A 20,956-nucleotide genomic window follows, 5' to 3' on the forward strand; every position below is an offset into this window, starting at 1 on the left:
AGTATTCCTGTTCAAATAAAAAAAAAAGATAGAAACGATAGAGCAGTTCAAACAAAGTTTTTATAATTTCTTGTTTCTAAACTAAAAATGTAATTATCAGATGAAATTTACCTATTAAATAAAAGTCCATATATTTATCTTGTACATCTGACATTAACAAAATATGTTCATGAACCTATTTTGTATGTTTTCGCCTTTTGTTTTGCATAAAAAGTATGTATGTAAATGTATATATTATATTATTGTATATTTTGAATTATTCAGAGTGCATTAGGGGGGATTAGTATTGTCCTAACTGATTTTACCCTCTTTAAATAAAGTATTTATTATTATTATTATTCCCAGAAATCCCGACCAATCAGGATCTACAAAAGGGAGCTACTACTTGATTTTTATGGGGCTGAGGTTGGCTAGGATGAAACATTTTTTTTAAAGTTGTAACCTCTGTCCTGTCTTTTTTATTTTTCACTGTATTTGGTCTTACCTATTTTTTATTAGTTTATCCTGACTTTTTTATACATAAATTATTTGCCTGCCTTTTTATTTGCAAAGTCCCTCATTCTGCCTCCTTTTTTTACTAAAAACTCCGGTCCAGCCTGTTTTAAATCAAGTTCCATTCTATAGAAAGTGAAAGATAGATGACCAAACTCTGTTTTTAAGAAGTTTGTCTCAGAGAGATTTACAGTGTTATTTATTTAGTTGTATTATCATAGTTTATTGTTCGTACATTCGTCGTTGATCGAGGAAAGGTGACAGCTTACGTTGTTTAATTATTTAATGATAATAGTCTATTGGTTTTAACATTGAGTGAAATGATTTTATTTTGAAATGCTATTGGTATATACCTCAATTGCAGTATCCATATATCTTAGCATGCATCTTTCACCTGAAATTTAACACCGATGTCGTGTCATTTAAAACTGAAAGGAAATAAAATACCTACATAACATGATAATTTCAAGCTTCACAATGATTATCAGATAAGTATAAAGGCACATGAATAATACACAACAACTGAAGGAAATGACAGCATCAATTAAAATTTAACGAATTGGATGAAAGCAAAAAATCGTTATTTCCTTTTAAACACGACCCATGGGAAAATTAATTTTTCGACATACAAAAGTCATTTAACCACGAAGAAACAATTCAAAAGCATGTTTCTATGTAGCCATGACAGTTTGATGAACATATTGTGTACATATATGTATATATATATATATATGAAATATCTTAATTTGATAAACTTTATCAAAGCAAACTTTACTCTATAAAAGATTGGAGTACTGACATACCGTGATGTCAACTTTGCAACAAGATGCTGGTAAGTTTTATGATAAAGAGTACATTGCAAGGGGTAGCAATTACAATTTATTACGCATTTTTTGGAGGCGGTCAAATACTGGACATTTTTTATATCATATAATTAGTATCATTTTTTATATCGTTTTATTCTCATTTCATGAATCATGCGAATGGGTTTACACTTTTTATGTCGGGGTCTTTAAGACTTTCATAGCTGCCTGTTCTGCTTTGGTTTGGCTCTGGCATAGTTGAAGTCCGTACGGTGACATATAGTAGCTTAAATCTGCTTAATTGAATTATGTTGAATAAATGTTTCATTGGCAGTCGGTCTACATCACCATTTTTTTTATTAATATAATGTAATATAAGAAAGTAGTACACTATTTGCTCTTCTCAACAAAAAATATTGATCTCGCTGCAAACGAAAATAAAGAATTTATTCGTTAAATAAAGAATTTTATTTATTATTTTATTATTTATCTGCGCGTAGGCTTAATAACGAAATGTGTACATTTTACGTAGTAAATAAAAAGAACTAGCAGTAATTCCGTCAAACCTCAAAAAGTGATCCCTTCTGATTCCTTTCGAGTCCACGATTTTTGGAAACCCAAAAATGATTCTGATAAAAAAAAAAAAAAAAAAAAAGGATTTGGACAATAGCATTATGTCTGTATGGGTAAGATTGTGATAAACTTTCAATATATTTAAAAAAAAGAGCAGACCAGAAATAAAAAAAAAAAAAGATATGTCCATGTTTGGCATTAACAAACCCTAAACAATTCAGATAAAAACAAAATAAGAACAGTCTGTCTTAGACTGTATGAGTATACACATATGGTCCCACCGTACTCGTATGGTTGGACCGTAAGAGTATGTGTGGTTGGACCGTAAGAATATACACATATGGTCCGGACGGTACGCGTACGTTCCAGATACTCGTATGATCCAGAACAGCTTCATGAATTTATATCATAAATTTGCAAGTGAAAAGTAAAATCACAAAAATACTGAACTCCGAGAAAAATTCAAAACGGAAAGTCCCTAATCAAATAGCAAAATCAAAAGCTCCAACAAATCAAACGAATGGATAACAACTGTCATATCCCTGATTTAATACAGGCATTTTCTTATGTGGATTGAACCTGGTGTTGTAGCGCTTAACTTCTCACTTGTACGACAGTCGCATCGAATTCCATTATATTGACATCGATGCGAGAACAAAATGTCACAAATAGTGGTACAACAACAACACGAAACCCAACAAAAACTGGGGGTGATTTCAACGGTAAGCAGATCCGGCTCACCATGTGGCGCTATTCGTGTTGCTCATATTGTTACAAGTCCGGTAAATAGTCTAATTCGGTAGGTCACATTCGTGAAAAGGAAACGGGATTGTAGTTACGACATAAGGAACACATTCAATACCATCTGTATAATGGATATTCCATAACGATCTACCAACTCGTGATGGCGTCCATAAAATTTACGAAGTGATGATTTCAACTTCATCATTTGGAACTCTTGGTTTAATAATGAAAGGGCACAGTTGGGAAGCTGACATCATGGCAAAATCAAAAGCTCAAACACATCAAACGAATAGATATCAACTGTCATATTCCTGAATTGGTACAGGCATTTTCTTATGTCGTAAATGGTGGATTGAACCTGGTTTTATAGCGATAACCCTCTCATCATTCACCCCTAGTTCTTTTGGGAGTTGGTGTTGTTTATTCTTTAGTTTTCTTTGTTGTGTCATGTGTGCTGTTTTTTGTTTGTCTTTTTCATTTTTAGCCATGTCGTTGTCAGTTTGTTTTAGATTTACGAGTTTGACTGTCCCTTTGGTATCTTTCGTCCCTCTTTTGTACGACAGTCGCATCAAATTCCATTAAATTGACAACGATGCGTGAACAAAACAAAAGACATAATGGGTAAACATGTCGTTATTAGGGGTTCAGCAGTCAACATTGTGTTATAATCTTAATATCTATAAAAACAAAAAAAAATGTAAATAAAAATTTTGAAAATAACACGTAACAAAGAAGCACTAAAAAGGCATATATTAATTTAAACAACCTCATACGTTGCTTTTTTATTTTTGTATTTTATTTATGTGTTAAATCCACCCATAAAGGATTGATAGATTTTAGAATCGCATGTTTGACGTCAGAATGTACACAGGTAGAGATATATAAAATAATATGAAAAGAATATAGTCTATACACGGTGGGTATGGTTGTCCTGCGAGAGAACGTTCTGTGCTGGTGATTCGGTCCTGACGGGTGCTGGTGATCAATGAAAAAATGTAAACAAAGACGAAAATGATGATTTTTGACGTTTTCACTCACAAAAAAAAGGAAGAAAACAGTTGAGATTTTTCAATTTTGTTTCTTATGGGTTCATATGTAAACCATTAAAAAGTTGACCCTCTAAACTGTTTCAGTAAGCGTAACACCTTAAATCTATTTAAGATCTAATTAAAATCTATTTGGCTGTTTAATATGTGTTTTCAAATGATCGTAACTTGTATTACATAATTACATAAATGGGCAACATCTTTCGTCCAATATCAGATATTCTAATATGGCGTCCTTATTACGCTTTGTAAACAAAGCCGTGTTCTAATGAGCACAAAATATGTTTGACACATGCGCACGAACTCACTGTTTATATTAACGTTATTTCCATCGTTAATCCTTTAAAATATATACATTTAAGCAGCTATCATAAACTTTTATTATATTTTTTTATGAAACAACATATATTTACCCTACTCGTAGCTTTTAAACTTATCAAATACGAAATGCAATGCACAGACTCCTCTAGGAGGAAACGGCAACAGCCAAACGTTTTTACGGTAATTTCGTACGCTTCGACCTATAAAAGTACTGTATTTGTCCAATTAGAATCGAAATAATTCCTTCATGTCATGCCCTATGCTCATTTTAATATGGGTAGGCATTATATTTGACCACATTTTACACCTCGCTAACGCTCAGTGTAACATATAGACAAATATAATGCCTACCCATGTTAAAATGAGCATAGAGCATGACATGAAGGAATTATTTCTTAAACAATATATAGTATCTAAAATAAGAATAGTTTCATTCTAATATATTAATATAAGATATTAAATGCCCCTTACATTGATGCTTCGACAATGATCAAAGCCCATGCCGCATAGACATGTTTGTTAGCGCTCTCCATACCCCTCCCCACTTCCACCCAACCAACCCTCCTCGTTTCCTCCTTCATTGTTACAGTGGTACACCAACACAACAATTTATCACATAAAATAATAACACAAAGACAAACATTATTGAACAACGAATGCTCACAGGTACTGAAAGCTAGTTCAAAGCCGCATTTTCAACTAATAGATAAACCATGTTCTCATATACAAAAATCCCAATCGTGTCGATTAAAAAAGTCTCAAAACTTAAGTTCACATTTTAATGTTTGATGAAGCAGAACTTTAAAAGTGTGCAATGAATCTTGTTATTATGTTTACATAAGACTTATAAAGGAATTAAGAAGGTACCAAGAAATATTTTACAGTTCAATTTAATGATCATGAATGGAAGGAAATGGTACGGAAGTCTACATAGGACAAAAAGAAATTGATAGTATTTTTTGGCGAAAGACTTAAACGCTTCTTTGCATTATATAGTAAAGCTCTTCTATAAAAGCATGCAAAAAAAACTTTGATTGACTTATTGCTATGTTTGCATGTATGTTTTCAAACAATAGGTAGGCGGAGTTTCAATACATACTGGGATTTGATTCGACAAATACAAACTGACAGGAATTGAAGTTAATGTTTATTGTCCAAACAAATTCTAGTATATATAGTAAACAGACTACTTACCTGTCGTTTACAAACATCCAAACAATCATAGCAAGCAATTTGATCAATGGTTTGCTTTGCATATATTTATAGAAGAGCTGTAAATTCTAAAAAAAAAAAATCTTGTTGTCGTAGATTGTTAAATCCTCAACAAAACCTCAATAACTTTGTTGGAACGAATAAAGGTTTTAAATAAAATGTTCGTGTACTTTTTAGCTTCCACCCTGACGAGGCATGTTAGCTGCTCGTATACTGTTGCACCTGACGCACGGAAACTTTTACATTTCCATCTTCTTTTCTGAAATATTTTACCCAGCTCATACTTGACAGGATTGTTATCCTAGTAAAAGGTGTAACCAATGAATTGAACACAAGTTAAAAATTCCACAATACTATATATTTCATTTTATGTGTCAATTTGTTTGAAAAAAATCGAAAGAGAGTTTTTTTAATGTCATAATTATCTGTCGCTTTCTAGATCTATGCTTAGCATTTATTTCAGATGACATGGACTCCTCACCCTGGTGACCCTGCTGCCTTTCATAACTTTATCCGTATACATATATCAATAGATAAACAAAAGGCTGCAACTGGTATTTTTGTATTTAAAATGATTCGTTGTAATAAGAATATGTGTGGTGAATGGAAACTGTGAGGGTCAAAATCTTAAATTGTTTATAAATGTTGCTGGACCCAGTTTCGTTATCTGATCTGAATTTTCTGAAATGTGCAAGGTAGATAGGTATTGGCCTTTTGATTTGTTTACTCGGTAAGTTTTGCCCTAATTACTTGAATTTTTGCAATATTAAAGCCGATTTCAATGAGTGTGTAGACAAAGGGAATATCTCTGGTTATCTTGCTTGCTGAACAGAAAAGTCATTGTTAGGTTATACTACCCTACTTTAAGAATAGACTAGTCCGACAAATGACACATCTTTCTGTCTGTAGGACCAGGCTACTTCGAAAGGAGGGTAGTATACCTTACATAACAATGACTTCACGGTTTAGCTAACAAGCAAGCTAACCAAAGATATTACCTTAAATTTTGCCTACATACTCAATGGAATCGGCTGTAACTAAAAACTCGAATACATTTTAACAGACAGTGGTCATGTTTGTTGATGAATATTGTTTTTCCTAGATTCACTCTTGAAAAATCATTTGGTAACATTTGGTCAAGTAATTTCAGAAAAGATCTTTTTGTAATTGCGGACGCCAAGACAATACATGAACCTCACACGACCCCTCGACACAGGTGAGCTTATATATGATCTTATAGCGATTCGGTTTGATAACCAGTTGAAATTAAGCCAGTTTTTTGTGTGTGCAGATTTGTATTGTTTTAAACTGTTATGACCTTTTAAAGTTAAATGTAGGTGTTTATAATCTAAGAATTTCTTTTTTAAACTTATATACTTGTTTTATACTCAATTGGTAGTATGAAGCTACGAGATATTTTAATTTTTGAAATTGACATATTCTAGTCTGCCCTTTCATAAAATAGTGATTTTTTTAGTGTTCTATCGAACTTTCGAAAAAAAATACCTGATAACCGTTCAGACAAAAAAAAAAAAAATATGTTGAAAAAATCTTACAGATATAGCAAGTGATTCTTAATAGCTATAAGATACATTTTTCTTTTAAAATACAACTTTTAAATCTTACGGGAAACTATTCCAAGCTTAAAACTTTCACTGTAACCTCGCTGTAACTTATCAGCCAACCCCCCCCCCCCCCAAAAAAAAAAAAAAAAACAACAAAAAACAAACAAACCCGCAATACTATTGTCATTCTTATGGTCAGCACTAAATTGTTCCAAAACAAATGTGTTTTAAGCTGCTAAAGACATATGATTCAAACGCTCAGAAAGTCCTTTGTTCTATATTTTTGCTCTCCATTTTTATGCAAAAACTTTTACATTTTTATTTTATGGGTTATTGTTGAAGGTCGTACGATGAATTTTTTTTCTCTGGTGGAAGATTTTAAGTTTTATAGTGTGTTATTGAGTCATAACGATTGGAAAAGGTGTAGGTGGAGCTCGTTTACAACCACTGATCTACATAAAGTACTTTTATGCAGTAAAACCCGTACAAATCTGTACATTTCTAACGTAAAGTGATTGAAATTTTTCTACGAACACTTCAACATTAACTTTACCGTACTACTATTTAGAATACCGACCAAAATCATGTAGTCCGAGACAAAACAATCAAAAAAAACATCGTTGTACACCTCCCATACGTGTGAACTTGTGTTATTATAGGCAAACGCCGTACCCCTTCCCTTCCCCCCTCTCCTCATCCTCACAGCAAAACATCAACCAATGTCAAATAAAAGACTTATCGACTTCTTACAAAAGGAAGATAAACCGGTACAAGGACGAAGAGTGCTCACAGCAGCGGTCATTTCTGATAGTAAGTCAAAATACCTGCAAAACTACATAGGCCCAACAAACCAACACATCAAATGGTGGCATAAATCCGGGGACGACATTCAACACCGACTGCGCTGGCTGAAAAACAACATTGATATCAAAATACAGCAATACGGGAATATTCATTTCTATATTTGGCTTGGCACTTGCAATTTGACTAAGAGAGAAAAAAAGGGACAAATCTCAATTGCCAACACAAACACACAGGAAGCGGTGCAAGAAATAGCAGAATTATATGCCAACTTCACACAACTGGTCAAGAAACACCCAGGCTGCAAACTAACATTCCTTGAAGTGCCGCATTATTCTATAGTCCGCTGGAATACGTCAAAAGGCCACAAAAACCCTGAGTTATTCACTGAACAAGACATAACCTTGAGACAACAAGTTGAAGAACTAAACCTGAAGATCCACTCACTTAACAGCGAACTAGGGGTGCACTCACCACTGCTGACTGTTCATCTTCGAACCCGTAAGCAAGTCAAGAGGGGTAAAAACAAGCCTACTAAAGACGTCATAAAGTACAGTCTGCTCTCCGACGGAATTCACCCATCTCCGCTACTATCTAGAGTCTGGCTAAGAGAAATTGTGGACCAAGTAAAGGTGGACTGCTACCAATAGCTACTTTGACAATTTCACCTGCTATTGTGCTACAGGAGGCATGGGATGACCAAGCCACACTGTGCACTAATAGTCTTAATTGTCAAAGATAGCTTTGCGTTGGATACATCTGACAGCACACATATTACCTCACATAAAATCCACAATGGAATTGGACCAACCAAACAAATGTTCAACAAAAATCAGTAACTCCAGTAATATTGTTAACGACTACAATTTGAACATTGGCAAAGCGCTTACGAAAAAGTTAAAAGCTACACAAAGGGCAAGAACTCTCCAATATAGGTATACCAATGGCGGAATAGTAATTACAGCAGATGCCGTAACTTTCGAACTATTCAAGATGGCAGCTTTGGCTTATTATGAAGGTATAAAGAAAGAAGGTGTGGAAGTCTATATACAGCCATACCAAGACAAGTCAGGGGCAACTGTCCAATATACTGCCAAGATAAAGAAACCTAAGAACCCCCAGTACACGGTCAACATCTATACAACACAAAGCAAACTTTTAGTAAATGGCAAAGGAAGTGATATATTTACGAGGGTGGATGCCCCAAAAATACAGGAAATTGTAGTCAATGAAGCTGACAGAATAAACCTGGACGTGGATCTGTTAAACAATCAACTTCAAGATCAACTTAAACAATTGACTGACAGCAGTAAAAGAGAGAATAGCAGCAACAACATCATATGTCCAAAATGTACAAGACCTTGCAGAACAAAAGGAACTTTTTGCAAGACAGGCAATCATTGGGTACATCACAGTTGTCAAAAGCTATCCGCCATCGAAATAGAGCAAGTTGAAGGCTCGGACGATACAGACACCGATTATACATGCAAGTTATGCGATACACCTCTAAAGCAAGTAAGGGGCAAGGAAAGTATTGAGGAGTCGTTAGCCGAAACCTTACTAATGGAGGAAGTTGAAATTAGAAAAGAGCAATTACAGATTGACTGTCAGGAACAAGCACAACAATGCCCAAAGTGTGAAAAATCTATGGAAAGAATAGGCTCTGACGTATGCTCAACTTGTAACAGACAATGTCACATGCAATGTATGGAATATAACAACGAGGAACCCCAATGCTATATATGCACAGCCGCCTCGAGGCAAGACAATCAGACAGATGTGGAATCATCACCTACACAGACTGTCAACATGACCATGCAGCAACCAGCAATAAGCCAAAAAGAAGACACAACAACTGCACATAAGGACGCAAAATACAGTGAACTGCGTGCAAAGGAAATAAAATTGAAAAAAATGGAAGATCAGATCAAACTACGAGAAAAGGCGGCCCAAGAAGCAAATAACAACAGAACAAAACTGGAATCAAGGTGCCAAGAATTAGAAGCAAGGAACCATGAACTGGAACACACAGTCAAGACGCTAGTCCGTAGAATAGAAAGTCTCGAGGTGCAACAAGTGGCAAACGGACAAGTCAATGAGAAGCAACACCACTCACCAAGCGAAACAAGTAATCAGAACAGCAGACATGACAATAACAGCAATGATATGGCTGAGTACTTCAACCAAAGATTCAAGCGGCTGCACAGGAAGCTTACAGATGTTGTATTCGACAGTATTGACAAACACATAGACAACATGCAACTGGATGAGACTACTCACAGAAGAGAAGACAAGCCAAACATCTCTGTCAGCCACAAAACTGAAGAGGCCAAAACTATATCTGCCGACTACTCGCCAAGAACAATAACAAACGAGGACCCTACCAAACTCTACGGAATACCTCTAATATACAGCCATCCAAACAAGAAAGCTGCTACAGGATCATGTCAACAGAAATCTGATAACACCCAAAAGATATGGAATGGAACAAAAAAGGCACATGTACAACACCCTGGTCCAAGTGCACCATTACCACCAAGACAACACTACTATGTCAGAAGACTAGAGTCACAAATCCCTCCAACGCACCATCCTGTTAATCAACAACCGTTATACAACATGGCAACAGGTGCAGCTTGTGGAAACAACCCTTTTTTAGTGCAGAGCAATCCCCAACGAAACAACATCAACCAATTTTAGACACTAAGGACAAATCCATCAGCATAGCCTCATACAACTGTAAAAATATCAAAACATGTGGACACTCCATTAGCGAAATTCTACAGGAAAATGACATCATCTTAATTCAGGAACATTGGCTTTTTCATTCTCAAATACATATGATCTCTGATATTAACTGTAACGTAAACTTTGCAGCCAAGGGGGTGGATATGAACGAACCAATTCTTCCAGTATCCATGCCCAGAGGATACGGTGGCGTGGGAATCATTTGGAACACAAACATAAATCATCTCATTAGACCTCTTGACGACGGATCGGAAAAAATACAGTGTATTGAACTTGAGAACTCGGTTAGGCGAATACTGGTTGTTAGCGTGTATCTACCATCAAACGGGAGCAAAAACCATCAAATAGAATATCAAGAGTGCATAGATGAACTGCACGAGATATGCCAAAAATACATCAGTACTCACCACATTATTATAGGTGGAGACATTAACGAAGACCTTAATGCTGGAAAACCAACGAACCAGAGAAAGGAGTACCTGAAGAAATTTATAAATGAAATTGAATTGAAATTTGATAACATTGGAAATACATTCATCAACTCGAAGGGGTGTGAATGCTCTGAAATTGACTATTTCCTACACAACATAACACCAGACATACTAGGGAAGGGAAAGTCAATCCTCAAATGCCAAACCAACGCCTCAGACCATTATCCAATCAGTATGAGTATAAACTGGAAGCATGAGAAACTTGATATGAACCAAAAAAACCGTCCGAAATCCAAAATTAAATGGGATAAGGTAGACAAGGATCTGTATAAAGCAATAACAGACAAAGAGGCACTGAAGCTGCAAGAATCAATTATTACAGATTCATTAGAGTCACAAGAAGTAGTTGAGCGGATGAATGATATACTCATAACAGCATCACAAAATTCATCAGGAAATAAAACAGTTTATCAATCAAGACCAAAGCTCAAAGTATGGAATAGTGACATAAAGAACGCCTTAAAGGAAAAACGGATCACGTACAACGAATGGCAAAAAGGTGGGAGACCAAACGACCCAGCAAATCCCCTAACACTCAAGAAAAAACAAGGAAAAAAGGAATTTAGGAAAACAGTACGCATAGCAGTAGCACGGCAACTGGAGGCAGAAAAAGAGAGCATCATGGAAGCAAGATCGAATAACATGGAGGTCTTCCACAAACTAGTTCAAAAGAACCGCAGGAAGGGAATTGAACACATACAGGATATAAACGTTAATGGCGCCACATACTCGGGAGACAAAGTCATAGAAGGATTTAAGGAACACTTCTGTACTCTTTCTACACTTAAAGAAGAGGCCTTCAGCAACCCGGAGTACCACTCCCAAGTGGAAATGGAAATAAGCAATATCTGCAAACTGGTAGACCAAGAAACGATACGCCCTGTCATAGAAAATGATGTCCGTAAAGCTATTTCTACAATAAATAGAAACAAATCCGCAGACTACCATAATATAACCATCGAACATTTCATATATGCTGGAGATAATATCTTATCCGCCCTTACTCAACTCATCAATATCATATTCCTAGAAGGAGATATACCAACAATTCTGAAGATAGGACTGCTTTCTCCTGTATTTAAGAACAAAGGCAGCAAAAATGATGCATTAAACTACCGAGGAATAACTATATTACCCGTAGAGAGCAAGATAATTGAGGCCATCATTAGAGATCGGGTACAACCAAAAGTGCAGAAGGTGCAAAACCCAACTCAAAGAGGATTCACCAAAGGATCCTCCCCGATGAATGCAGCACTACCTGTGGAGGAAATGTACCGAATTCTCCCGGAAAAAAAGCAAAACGGTTACCTAGTCTTGCTCGACGCAAAAGCTGCCTTTGACACTGTGGTGCACTCACATCTATTCCGCAGGGTATATCATGCTGGGATTCAAGACAGGACATGGACAATCATTAGGAGTCTTCATCAAAACGCAGAAAGTAGCATAAAATGGTCCGGAAAAACATCAGAGCGTTTCACAGTAGGCATGGGTGTCAGGCAAGGAGGCATACTGAGTACAGACCTGTACAAGTTATACATCAACCCTCTGTTAGACCACTTCCAAAACACAACCTACGGCATGACCATAGGGAATGTCAACACAAACAACACCGGATGCGCAGATGATATCGCAATATTGAGTATGCAGCCAGCTGATGCTCAAATTATGGTCAACATGGCCCTTGATTTTGCCAATTCAGAAGGATACCAGCTGCAGCCAAAGAAAAGTGTAGTAATTAAAATAAGCGGAAACAGCAATAACACCAAAATGGAAGAAGACAACCTGATGATGGGTAACACACCTATGCCTAATGTTGAGCAGGCTACACACCTTGGGATCATCAGAACTACAACTCGGAAGAACAATATACAAAGTAACACCAACGAAAATATAACAAAGGCAAGAAGGAGTGCATACAGCCTACTTGGAGCCGGGTTCCATGGACACAATGGTTTGGACCCTGAATCGCTACTGCATATCTACAAGACGTATATACTCCCTGTCCTACTATACGGAATGGAACTTCTAACCCCATCCGGTAAGCCTCTTGAACAACTTGAGATCTTCCAAAAAAGGATGCTTAAACAGATATTATCGCTGCCAACAAGATGCCCTGATCCAGCAGTCTACATACTCACAGGAATTCTTCCGGTTGAAGCCCAAATTCACATTAAGACGCTAACTTTCTTTAACAATATCTGCCATCAATCAGAAGAGAGTACCGAGAAAAAGCTTGCCAGAAGACAACTGACAGTCTGCAGTGAGGATAGTAATAGTTGGTTCATACACGTCAACAAGTTGCTACGTCTATACGATCTCAGCGAAGCAAACACCTACTTGGCCAACCCAACAAAGAAAACTCAGTGGATCACATTGATAAAGAACGCTGTGATGAAATACTGGAGCATCAAAACTGTACAAATATCCGAACTATACTTGGGCCTAAAGTACCTGAGCAGTCAAAACCTCATCAAGGGAAAACTTCACCCAATCCTCCAACACAAGAGTCAATCCGCTCTAGACAATAGCAGAATCCCTACCAGATTACGCCTTATTACTGGAACTTATGTACTTCAAACAAAACGGATTCAATTCTACAGACAAGAAACAGACCCGACCTGCCTGCTTTGTGGGTTACAGGAGGAAACACTAGAACATTTTGTAATGCAATGCGAGAAGTTACAGTCCGTTAGAGCGGTGATACTTAAAGAGGTGAATGACATATGGCAAAATGAGATGAATAATACCATAAGGTTCCATGACCTGGACATTACAACGCAAATGCAATTGCTCCTCGACAGTGCAAAACTCATCAACCTAAATAGACATAACTCAGCCAGCGTAGCCCGTATGGAAAACCATTCCAGAAACCTTTTCTTCAAGTTGCACATAAAGAGAAATGTACTGTTGGACGAAAAGACTTAGAGGCACATCGTAGAAGATAAGCTAGCATGGAGAGGGGGAGGGGTAGGGATACCATTGACTCTGGGTCCTAAAGCACCGGATTGCCCACAGATTCATAGTGGACATACTTTTAGATTTTACCGTACATATACTTTTATCACAATGCAGTAATTTCGTATGAACACTGAACTTTTAGATTTTTAAGAGCAAACATTTTTTAAACATGGAGCTTTAAATACGTATTTTAACCAGGCAAAGTCGCTCTCTATATATATATATTCCGTATGTGAGGACATTCTAGATTTTAGATTATAAGCGATTAATAAGAAGCCGTTTTTATATATTAACACAAAACCCCGTGTGGATAGACTTGTTTTAACATTGATAAAAATCGCCATGAACTTTTATTATAACATACATGAATTTTAAAATGTCGGGAGGTGTCGTTGCGGATTGCAAACATTATCTTTAGTGATATTCATATATGTAAATAATGTACATAATGGTGGAAGGATGATCCAAAAAATTCATGGATAAATTATGGTGATGGGACCCACAGACACAGCACCAATGTAAATAATGAGCACCGCCACCCAAAGCACCCGTTCAACACACAGAAACTGTGTGGTTCTCCTTTGAAGGGGGTAAAGATACAGAGGTAAGGTAAGGATGACGTATGGTTGTTACCACATACTTCCTTTGGTTTCTTATGGAAATTTGTCCATTGACAACAAACATACATCATCTACTTTATATAAGTATTGTATAAATTACAACGTATTTTGGTGATCTTGCAAAATGATCGTAATCCCGAAAATCGTAAATATATTTTCTTATCTTGAAAGGGGGCAAGAAGGGTTCCATTAACAGGCCAATAAATAAGATTACAGTTAATTTAAAAAAAAAAAATAAAAAAAATAGGGGTATTTTTTTCTCTCATAATAACAGTAAACAGATTCACAACAATGTCAATTTCAAGAAAGCAGACAACAGTTAATTAGTCAATAACAGTACAGCATCAATGATCTAGAATATATATGCCACTTTTAACTAAAATTTAAAGGCACAGAACCAGGACATAGGAGCACAGAACCAGGACCGTTTTTCTTATCACCAGCACAGCGTCAGGACAATTCCGTTTAACGAACTTGCACGACTTTTGCAATATAATATTGTTGTAATATACTTTGCATGGTACTTATGACGCATCAGAGAAAAATTAAGCAACAAAACAGTCGTTTTATTGCCGTTCTGATACAATGTAAACAAACCCACCAGCACAGAATCAGGACCCACCAGCACCTGACAGGACCAAATCACCAGCACAGAACGTTCTCTCGCAGGACAACCATACCCACCGTGCTATAGTTCTTTAAGGTATATCCTCTACAGAATGTAAATAAAATTTTACCTTGTCCTTCTTGTCGCTTGTCTATATGCTTATTGTATATTTCTTCTTTAAAAAAGGGCCACGTCATTATGTATCAAAGAAACAAAAGCTAATACAAACAACACAACGTCAGGCTGCCAAAGTACAGAGCCACGTCAAATGGATATCATCAAAAACAGACTAAGCAGTATTACTGACAAATAAAAGAACACTAAAACACGTTATTAAGATGATACAAAACGTCAGTACACAGAATCTATACTTTAAGACCATCGTGTATTATTTGTGAAGTTGATACGGAATATTTATCAACAAGGTCTTGGGTACGCGACGTTCTTTAACATACCCCTGGTTCATCAACTTTCTGCTCAAACACTGGTGACGTTTTACTGCAAGCTCTTGAGTACCGAATAAGTTGGGAAATGTTTATCCCGTATGCAGGTAAAGTTGGTATATTGCTGCTAAGGTGGGGGAAATGGATAACTTCAAAATTAAAATCGTCTCGTTTGTCATAAATTCTGGTCCTGAGATGTCTGTGTAAGTCAAATTCGAGGAATAAGTCTAAAAGTATGACAGAAAAGGCCGTGTCTGTTATTTCTTTAAGTCTACATCGTATTTACACAATTAGGTTGTCGATAAAAAAAAAAAAAAAACTCCAGCATACTGCTCACTTGTTCCTCTGTGTAACATTTTTGTTTACCCTTTTGTTCACTATTAACAAAATATGCCATTTGGTATCCCAAAGTAATAATATGCTAGTATGCTACCATTTTTATATCGAAAGGCATTGTGGATTTTTTCTTTTATGCGATTTTTCAATTTCACATGAGGAATGGTGGTATACAGAGTTAAAAAAAAAATCAAAAGTTTTGATTCAACTAATGTTAGAAGTTCCGAGATTTAAAATTATCCAAAAGTTCTATAGATATAGAATTTTTAAGAATCCACATCCACTACGCAAGTAAACCGTTTCACAGTACTTCTGAAGACCCTCTTTCACTGCAAACAGAATGTTAGTCAATCTAATGGACAATACATCAGTGTAACATGCAAATGAGCCAGTAATGTATCGTTGTTTGTACGGAATGTTGTGAAGTTTAGGTATATACAATACAAACAAGGAAAGTCCTCCAATTTGTTGTTCAATGTAATACTCATTGAATACACGAAGGACTTGTCAAATGATATGTCTTTGTATATGGGATGAAATGAGTGTTCATTTATTCTTTGTTCAAAGTGAGTGCTTGTACTTCTAGCATTCTAAGGATGACTCCAAGACAACATTTGGCAGAGTGTTTGAGTGTGTGAAAAAATATGTATACAAATATATTTTTATGTGTTAGTTCTTTACTTTAAATATGTTAACTATCATATTAATTAAGGTCAAGATAGACAACAACAGACAGATCAAGGCCAGCCAAATCAATATAACCAATCTGATCAGAAGAATGTGCAACAAGCGTTATATGGACCTGTGGTTCAATCAAATCAACCCGGACAGCCAATGACTAATCAGGCTGGACAGCCAACGGTGAATTCAGTAGGTCAACCAATTGTTTATCAAGCTGGACAACTAATGGCGAATCAAGTTGGTCAACCAATGGCAAATCAAGCTGGACAGCCTGCTATTTATCAACCCGGACAACCAATCATGACTCAACCTGGTATGGTACCATTTGGCCAACAGTTGATTGTTCAGAATCAATATGGACAGCCAGTCATTGTTCAAGGTGGTGTACCAATGATGATGCCTATGCCCATAGATCCCAACAGTCCAGCACAAAATGAACATCCCGTCAGTACTAAATGTCCACACTGTCAGACAGATATTACTACAGAAATAGAATATGTTGTAGGCTCGTGCACGTGGCTGTGGTGTATAATGATTGGTTCTATGGGGTAAGCTTTTATGCATCACATATTATTTTAAAGAATTCCTTTTATATTTATTTGATATACAACAAATATTTAAGAATTGTTCACCGAAAGTAAGAGATAAAATCTATATCGTAGTAATGGTTCGTTATAAAAAATATGTATAATTCATACCTGACCATATGTTTTGAACATTCACATATAACGTTGCATAGGAATACGATGTGATTTTAGATTTACAGTCGCAACAAGTGTTTACTGGCTTGGCTAAAGTGTTGCAGATTTATGATTTATTCAATTTACGACAGTAAAATCAACGAAACTCGTCAGGATGTTAAAATACTGTAACAATATAACGACGAGTATCACATGTTGAGCTGGATCTGCTTACTTTTCCGGAGCATCTGAAATCTCCCACAGTTCTTGATTGGGTTCGTGTTGCTGTTGTACCCCTATTTGTGACATTTTTACCTTTTGTGTCTATTTGTTTTGTTCACACATCGTTGTCAATATAAAGGAATTTTATGCGACTGTCTTATGATACAAGTTAGAGGTTTAGCTAGCTTTAAAACCAGATTTAATCCACCATTTTCTATTTGAGAAAATGCCTATACCAAGTCAGGAATATGACAGTTGTTATCCATTCGTTTGATGTGTTTGAACTTTTGATTTTGGCATTTAATTAGGGACTTTTCAGTTTTGAATTTCTTCGGAGTATTTTTGTGATTTTACTTTTTTGTGATTTTACTTTTTTGTTTTGTATAGTCATAATAAAGTTATTCTAAACGAAAACAATCTTTTTTTCCAGTTTTATACTTTGTTGCTTCTTACCATTTTTGTGGAAAGGTGCCAAAGATGTTTTACACACTTGCCCGAACTGTAAGAAAGAAGTCGGTAGATTCATTCGACAACAAAGAAGTAATACCAGGGTTCATGCTGGAGGAGGACATTATCGCAGCCGCCGACGTCGACGACGACGATAATGGAAAAATTGGTCCTTTCAAGCAAAATTATGACATTGCATGTATAATAAACCCATCATAGATACCAACGTTCAATTGTTGTACGCCAGACACGTATTTTGACGCTAAGGACTCAATCACTCGAATCAAATAAGTTGAAGTTACCAAATAAAGAACGAAGTTGAAGATAATTAATTACCCAAAATTCCGCATGGTTTTGCCAAGTACCGCTCAATTAATTCTTTGGGTAGAAAATCGTTTTTCGAAAAATTCAAAGTTTGGTAAACCGTTGCATTTATAAATGTAACCATATCAAATATCATTCATTTCATCTTGATGATGCACTCGGGGAGGAAACCTTCATCAGCAGTGTCACCGACCCAGTGGATGTAATTAAATTCATCATAGATACCGAGATTGAAATTTTATACGCCAGATGTATGTTTCGTCTACAAATAAAGGCAACAGTTGTATACCGCTGTTCGAAATTCACAAGTCGATTGAGAAAAAAACAAATCCGGGTTACAAAATAAAACTGAGGGAAACACATTAAATGTAAGAGGAGAACTACGACACAACAGAAACACAACACCAAAATGTAACACACACAGAAACGAACTATAATATAACAATGGCAATTTTCCTGACTTGGTACAGGACATTTTAAGAAATAAAAACGGTGGGTTGAATCTGGTTTTCTGGCTAGCCAAACCTCCCGCTTTATGGCAATGGTAAATATAACAAAGACTCAACGGTGACGCTCGAATAAAAAAGTTAAAGGCTAAATAAAGTAAGAATCTGAAGAGTATTCTGTATATTTATTTTCAAGAGAATATTTAGTTCGGCAGTATTTTAAACATATTATTTGTTTTCTGCTTCACATACAAAAATTAAAAAAAAAAACTATTGTTTTCCTATGCATTGCTAAAGCATGGATACCACAAGTAGTCATACTATTTATGTTTCATTTTACTGAAAAATTAAACATATTTTTTTTTAAATGTCTTGCGATTGTAGTCATCAAAATTTAGAAGGAATTTCCGGAAAATCAATGTAATGTTATAATACACAGCTACTTTATTACAAGTAATCTTGATATACAGTTTTAAAGATGCATATAAAATGTACATCTGTAAAACTGTATAGAAACTGTACAGCTGTAAAACTGTATAAAAACTGTACATCTGTAATGCTGTATGTAAACTGTACATCTGTTAAGCTGTATATAAACTGTACAGCTGTAAAGCTGTATTTAAACTGTACATCGGTTAAGCTGTATATAAAAACTGCAACTCTGTAAAAATGTACATTAACTGCACATTTTCAAATCTGTGTATAAGCTCAACATATGGATTCTACCACTTCATCTTGTGAGCTACGATATATATCCACAGTTTATATACAGTTGTACAAATGTACAGTTTATAAACAGCTTATAAAATCATTAGTAATTATATACAATCCCTGAAAATGACCAGTGATTTTACATAGTCACTGAACATTTTAATAATTATTCTACAAATTCCCTAATATGATTTCAGGGATTGTCAATTATTGAAGGATCCTTTGTTTGATAACAAAAAAAATAATATAGACAAGTTATTATTTTTTCTTTCATATTCCTTGCCAGATGAAATAATTTTGCTTTTAAACACAGAGGATGATCTTAAAGATATAACCAACACAGGGTTTCGAGATGAAGTTGAAGACTTCAAAAGTAATGATATCAACATTCCCTTTATAGCGATAACTTTACATGTATTGTTTGTTTATGAAAAACCAGCGTCAAATGGATATTCAAATCCACGGAGTATGATATTGTGGTATATGTAAAACAAATGGTGAAGAAGACTATGGAACATCTGTTTTGTGTTGGGTTCTTTTTGTTGTGTTTTTAGGTAAAGATTGCATGAAATGCAATCAAAACCTTTTGGGACTGACTTGATATCTAAATATGCCAAGGCTTATCACTACCTTTTTGATACACAACATATAGTGCATTGATCATACCATTCTATACATCCTATCCATGAACATTTCCAGAATTTTAACAATGTAATATGTGCTCAAATATTCAAGGTACAAACTGAGGTTTCACTTGTCAAGAAAATTACATAACTATTGCAAGGTGCAGGAATCTAATATCTGTTCTCAAAATATAAATGATGTCATTGTTAAAGCCATCTTTAAAAAAAATGGAGTTATCTTCCTTTGTCTAGAATTGCTGTTAAATCAACAACAACCAATGCAATATTTAATTTTACTTCCCACTGATAAATTAAAGCAATTTTTACCATTCAGTGCTTACAAGCACTTTGATTTTTTTATCAAATGAACTTACGCATCTTAATATATTTTAGTATAGAAAAACATACAGAACTAAGGATTGACAAATACATTTTTTTAAAGCAATCTGGCATTTTGTGTAATATTTTCAAAGCAGGGTGAAAAAGGAAAAGGAAACCCGTAAAACATAATGGCAATTGCTCACAAAAAGTCTGAAAAAGGATATCGCCTGGCCACATAACATTGTACTTGTATCTTGTTCGAACCAGTTCGAGGTTGCTAAATCCCTTTTTTGGGGGTACCTTCAGATGTTTTTACTGAACACTTTATTTCTTTTAGGCGTGTCATAAAATGTGATTCGGTATTTTGAAGAAAATTCAAAAGGTTTTTTAAAATGTGGATATTGTGGTAAAAACAAATGTGAATCATACTATTTTATTTATTGTGCTAAAACATTTTAAAATATATTGTGGTGATCATTTTGATATATTGTGCTTAACGTTTTGCAATTTATGTTTCTAATGTTTTAATATGATTTTATGAATAAATTAGTTGACTTTTATTCATTTTCTTTATAAAAAAAAAAACTTTTTCTTCAATTCAGTTATTATGTTATGGCGTTTTTTATAGTGATTATACATAATCCCTGAAAATTTTAGTGATTCTACAAAATCCCTGAAAAAATATCAGGGATTCTACATAATCCCTGAAAATATCAGGGATTCTACATAATCACTGATTAT

General features: G+C 35.3%; 1 long non-coding RNA gene across 1 annotated transcript; it reads left to right on the top strand.

Annotated features, from left to right (window-relative positions):
- Positions 1 to 1,192: 1,192 nt before the first annotated feature.
- LOC143067380 (uncharacterized) lies at positions 1,193 to 18,743 on the top strand. The gene is made up of 3 exons (XR_012975936.1): positions 1,193 to 1,324; positions 16,473 to 16,989; positions 17,774 to 18,743. It is a non-coding gene; the product is annotated as an uncharacterized LOC143067380 (long non-coding RNA).
- Positions 18,744 to 20,956: the final 2,213 nt, after the last annotated feature.

This window comes from Mytilus galloprovincialis, chromosome 3 (assembly GCF_965363235.1).
Source record: "Mytilus galloprovincialis chromosome 3, xbMytGall1.hap1.1, whole genome shotgun sequence".
In the NCBI taxonomy this organism is placed as follows: Eukaryota; Metazoa; Mollusca; class Bivalvia; order Mytilida; family Mytilidae; genus Mytilus; species Mytilus galloprovincialis.